Below are 5938 nucleotides of genomic sequence, written 5' to 3' on the forward strand. Positions count from 1 at the left end.
CACTGTTTCACATTTTCTATAACTCTTCCACTCACGCTTCCGGGCCAGTATGAAGTGTAACGGGCTTGTTCCCAGGGCTCCTCCCTTCCCAGCTCTGGGGTTAATTTAAAAAGTGCTGATGGGCTGAGGTGAGGGTTTCCATCTGGTCCTGGGCATCCACACACCCAGGCTGCTGCTGAGAGGCCCATGGAGGGCATGTAGTGCTACCCCCCGACCCCCAGGGCAGAGAAACCCCACGCAGCTGCCTGTGGGCCTATGGGGCTAGACACCCCTGTGGCTCTTCCCTTTCCGAGGCTTATTGTCCTCTCTGAGAGGCATGACTGGGTTTATAGGATGGCGGAAGTGGCAGGGGCATTTCTTTTAAGCCTATGTGATTTTGTCTTCATTTCTGTTTCTTTTCATTTCTGTACTCTGATTTCCCTTTCCCCAAGTATTTTGGGTTTCCTACAAAATAAAAAAGCCAGAGCTGTTACTCATTCTGGTATAGACCCTTACCACATGTTTCCCTAGACCTGGTAAAAGGGGCAGATCCTGGGAGACCACCTATCTCTCTCTCTCTCTCTCCCTTCCTCCCCCTTCTAATATCTCAAAATAGCACTCTACCTAATTATCATCCTTGCAAATCCTTGTGTCCTCATAAAAAAAATCCAAGTGTCTTATCGTCTCTCAGTAGGATGGGGCCTGTGACTCTTTCCCAAATTGAGCTCTCCAGTACAAACACCCTCCACCTGCAGAGCAGCTGCTGCTTGTGTTGCTGACATTTTCTCCAGCTGCCCTACGGGTGGCTGAAGTGAGTGTGGATGCTGGTGGGTTTTGGTTTGAGCAGCAGATGCCGAGACTCAGCTGAGGGACAGGAGGAGAGGCAGGCCTGCCACCTGGCAGTGGATGGGCTGGAGGGGGAAGGGCCTCTGTGGGCCCGGCCCTCTTACTCTGCTCCGTAAGTGTGCACACATGGCAGGGGCTGGAGCAGGGGGAGCACAGTGGGAAGCTTGGGTTGGGGCCTGGAACAGTCAGGAAGGAGTTGGTTCTGCTGCCCACCCCTGTATTACAAGGTCCTTCAAGGATCTTCCTGACTCTGGGAGTGGCCACCTGTCACCTACAACTGCAGACATTTGTGTTTCATACCAAAGCCAGAAATGTATAGAAGTAAAAATACATCGAAACCAAGCTGGTTTAACCCTGGAATCAAAAGGTGGCTTAACATTAGAAAAGCTGTTGAGCTGACGCACCACATTAAGAAAAGACCTGCCCTAGACTGTTTGTGGCAGCATTCTTTGAATCACAAAAGAACCGGGATCATTTAGAATGTTCATCAGTAGAGCAATGACTACGTGAAGGGCGGTACAGTCACAGAAGGGAGTGCCATGCAGCCGTGGAAACACGTGAGCCAGTGTTACATACATGAACACACGTGAATCTCAGAAATGCTGAGAAATGTTGAGTAAGAAAAACATGTTGCCTAATAACACATATATCGAGATTCATTTATCATAAATGCAAAATGTGAAAAACAATATTATAGACTTGTAGAGGTGCACGCACATGTAGTGGGAGAGTGAAGAAAAGCGTGATGTGAGGTCGGACTTTGCGGTAGTATGTGCCTGTTTGTGGGGCTGGGACCCCGAGAGTTTCAAATGTGTGGGCGATGTTTGATTTCTCTAGTCAAGAGGCAGATGTGTGGTACTTCATTGAATTATTCTATATACAGTGTGTCCATCTTAAATATTTCACAATTTTTTTCAAATACATTTTTTAATTTGTATGTTGCTTTATTTCTGTAGGGATACACTGAAACATTAGATGATAATAGCTAGTGACTAAAATAGAAATGAGGCATCGGCTTTTCTAACCATTGCTGTGAGAATGTCAATATGTATTGTCATTGCACGTTCAATTTGACGTCATCTCCTTCTACTGTGGAATCTAACAGTGCAGCTGGAACACAGCAGGCAGGTGACCCTGCCTGTCAGGTAAGCACAGCGTGGAAATCCAGTTCTACCTGTGATGACGATGGCCTCCCCACTCCCCAGACACCCAGCTGAGCTCCTGAGGAACAGTTGTAAGAATCACAAAAGAAGGGATGTTGGTGGGCTTCTTTAACACAGGGACAAAGAGCAAACAACTAATATGTTACCAGGGATTTGACTCTCCATTTTTGGAAATATCACATCCATGTCCAGAACCACCCTGGTGCCTGCACGGCTACCCTTCTGGAGTTTTATGGTACTTTTGTAGGAACGTTTGAGGGAGCTAAAATATTTTCATGCAGGTCTCCAAATCCATAAACTATGTTGCTATTAATTAAAACAAAATATTATTCATTGAGCCCTGGCTGCTGTGGCTCAGTAGATTGAGTGTCAGCCTGTGAACCAAAGGGTTGCCATTTGGATTCCCAGTCAGGGCACATGCCTGGGTTGCAGGCCGGGTCCCCAGTAGGGGGCGCATGAGAGGCAACCACATATTGATGTTTCTCTCCCTCTCTTTCTCCCTCTCTTCCCCCTCTCTAATAATAAATAAATAAAATCCTTTAAAAAACACCCAAAATATTATTAATTAAAAAGAAAAACGACAGCTGGATTAGTTTTGTTAATACTTCCTAAACTACTCATGGTGATGATGTTCCTTTAAAACAGGCTCATTCTCTCAAATCTGCTGCCCTTTCCAAAGGGCATGCCTGTGTGTTCCATGCCTGAAAGTAGAAACATTCAGAAAACATAGCACACAGGAACTCAGATGTTAGTACAGGAAAAAGGTCAGCTTGGAATCACAGCTAAGTTCAAATGTTAATTTTCTAGAAATTCATATTAGTTGATCAAAAGCTCAAAAGAACAGAAGGGAAGTTTTGATGAGGAAGTTAAACCAGGCACTTCAGCAAGTCCTCTCTCTGCTTGCAGAACAGGGCGAGCAGCACGTAGGAGCAGCCGCTTGGGTGTCCTGTGATGACAGTGGGTCCCAGCTGAGTCATGAAGGGCACTCAGTGGGGCTTCATCTCTTCGCCTTCTTGCTTGCATCACTAAGCAGCTACATGGTTAGCACTTTTCTGCTCTATGATAAGCATACAGAAGAGTCAATCTAAGTGTTCGTTTTTTAACTGTGTGCATCTGAAAATTAGCTTTGCTACGGAATTGCTTTTTGCTAAATCCTAATATGATCTCTGTGTGCCCTTACTTAAGTAGTACTATAAAATGGGAGAAAAGACAGAAGGAACAGCTTTGAAGAGGTGAAAGGCCGCTCTTTCCCTCTGGATGGCGCAGGGCGGAGGGTGAGGACCCGAGAACAAGACAACTCCATTTACAGGACAGGAGCCCTGGTCACTTCAAAGCTTTTTGGCACAGTTGGGACAATACACTTGCTCCCGATGGAAAACAAAGTGCTTGTTGGCCAGATTCATGGAGCGTTTTTTTGCAGTGGAAGCAGTAGTCGTGCCAGGATTGTCCTTCATAGGCCACCACATTGGAGCCTTTGCCAAACCCAGTGATGGGGTTCTTGCATCCAGCTCACTTCTTGGCCACAAAGTTCTTTCGGCCGTCCCCGCCCTAACGCTGGTCCTCCACAGCTATGAAACTCCGCCCAGCCGGCTTCTTAAAGCAGGCAACACACACAAAGCACGCGGCCCGCCTGGCCGATCCTGGTAAGCGAGTCCTCTGGACTTGACAGCCTTGCTGCCCTTCACGGAATGCTTGGCAAATTTGGCCTCAGGGCAAGTCACACAGTAGAAGTGCTCCCTTTTGGGGAAGAAGCTTCCAGTCCTGATGACTTGCTTGCAGTTGCTGCAGGTAAAGCAGTCTCTGGCCAGGTGTTCAGTCCCTTTGCACTGCACGCTTGGATATCCTGTCATATCAGCTTGAGGCAACCCTTGCACTTGGGGATGTCCTCCCACGTGGCACATTGTTGCACGGGATCTTGTTGTGTTGGACACAAAGGTCCTGTTTGCCATGGGGTGCCGGCCCTTGGCCCAGTGGAGGCTGGTGTCGTGCCGGCAGCAGCCCATTCCGTTAGAGTCCGTGCGGGTGGGCATGCGGCACCCCACGCAGGAGTTGGTGCGGAGCTTGTGCAACCACTTCAGGCAGCAGCCGTGGCCTTCCTTCTCCACACACTTCTTGCCCTGCAGAAGGTCCCTGCAATGGTGGCAAACTTCTCAGCCATGGCGCCTACCTTGTACCTGGGGAGACTTCACACTGGATGTGTGGACAGTGGGATATATTCAGCAAGAGCTGGATATAGGTGTCAACAGAGAGTGCCTGGGGGTGCTGGCCGCGCAGGGGTTCCGGTGGCTGCTGCCACAGCTGAGACGCTGTGGCAAGAGTGGCGCAGGCGTGGGCAGTGGTGGTGGCAGCTCAAATAAATTTTGAATTAGCAATGAAATAAGAAGCAAAAAGAAGAAGCAATAAGGGGAACTACTACTATCTGTATTAACTTTTGATTTATGAAGAAAAATCAGTAAGGGTCTTAGCAGAAAGGAAAATGTTATTTTAGGATTTATAGGGCTGAACATATACACATATACCCTAGACTTTAAGGGGAGAGCTTTAAAAACGGGAAAGAATATAAAAATCACATTGATAGAGAATCAAATTTAAATTCTGAATATTCAAGTCCAAGGAGAATAAAAGCCAGCCAGCCTGCCCACACACAGTCCCTCCAAGGCCACTGACATGGAGGGTCTGTCACCTGAAGTCCTGATCTACCCAGAGGCTCTGGACTGAGCTCAGACTCACAAGGCCCTTCCCAGGAGACAAGGCAGGAGCAGAATCAAAAGAAGAAAAAGAGAGGTGGGGGCCTGTCGGGCGAGAGCAAAGAAAGCCTGACCCCAGAGGAAGCTGATATGTGTGAGACGCTGGAGACTCAGACACGTCTGAGAGCAGACAGGGGCAGTGAGGCCCCAGGCACCTGCTCACAGAGCCCAAGGGGCCACCTGGTTTCCCACAGGCTCTGTGAGCAACTCCAGCAGGACAGGTTGCTCAGGAGGCCTTCACAGTCCATCTGAGAGAGTTTGGGGCCGGTGAGCAGCTCAATGCTTTCAAGAGGGTGACTGAGTCAGAGGACACAGATCCCAGACCGCTGTCATCTCAATAACTGGGAGCCAGGAGGTGGCTAAGAAGCTGGTGGCTAGTAAGTGTCATTGTGTTTCAAAAAAGGGAAAAAAAGGATTTCAAAAATGGGACTTCAACCCCCTGCAGAACTTTTCCTCCCTCCCTCCTTCTTTTCCTTTTTTTCTTCTTCCTTTTTAAAATAGACTTCATTTTTTTAGAGCAGTTTTAGATTCAGAGTAGAATTGAGGGGAAATTATAGAGGTATCCCATTTATCCCTCCCTCCATGCTGCACAGCCTCCCCCACCATCAACAACCCAGCAGCCAAAGTGGGGCATTTGTTACAGCTGATGAACCTACATTGGCATCATTATCGTTCACAGTCTGTAGTTTACATTAGGGCTCACTCTTGGTCTTGTACATTCTGTGGGTTTGGACAAAATGTATAATGACGTACATTCATGATAGTATCACACAGAGCAGTTCCACTGCCCCAAAATCCTCTGTGCTCTGCCTCCTCATCCCTCCTCCTCTTGAACTCCCAGCAACCACTGGTATTTTTACTCCCTCTATGGTTTTGCCTTTTCCATAGTGTTCTGTGTTGGGATCATACAGTATGCAGTCTGTTTCGGATTGGCTTCTTAATTTGGTGGTATGCATTCAAGGCTCCCCTATGTCTTTTCTTGGTTTGATGGCTCATTTCTTTTTAGTCCTGAATAATAAGTCTGTTGTCTGGATATACCATAGTTTTTTTTTTTATCCTTTCACTTACTGAAGGATATCTTGGCTGCTTCCAAGTATTGGCAATTATGAATAAAACTGTTCTGGACATCTGAGTGCAAGTTTTTGTGTGGATGTAAGTTTTCAGCTCCCTTGAGTAAATACCAAGAATTCCCTTTCTCCTTCC

General features: G+C 47.4%; 1 pseudogene; it reads right to left on the reverse strand.

The window, feature by feature from the left end:
* Window positions 1-3316: 3316 nt before the first annotated feature.
* Window positions 3317-5402, reverse strand: LOC112297587 (four and a half LIM domains protein 1 pseudogene; annotated as a pseudogene).
* Between the last annotated feature and the right edge of the window lie 536 nt (window positions 5403-5938).

The sequence above is a fragment of the Desmodus rotundus genome, chromosome 3, assembly GCF_022682495.2.
Source record: "Desmodus rotundus isolate HL8 chromosome 3, HLdesRot8A.1, whole genome shotgun sequence".
Classification (NCBI taxonomy): Eukaryota; Metazoa; Chordata; class Mammalia; order Chiroptera; family Phyllostomidae; genus Desmodus; species Desmodus rotundus.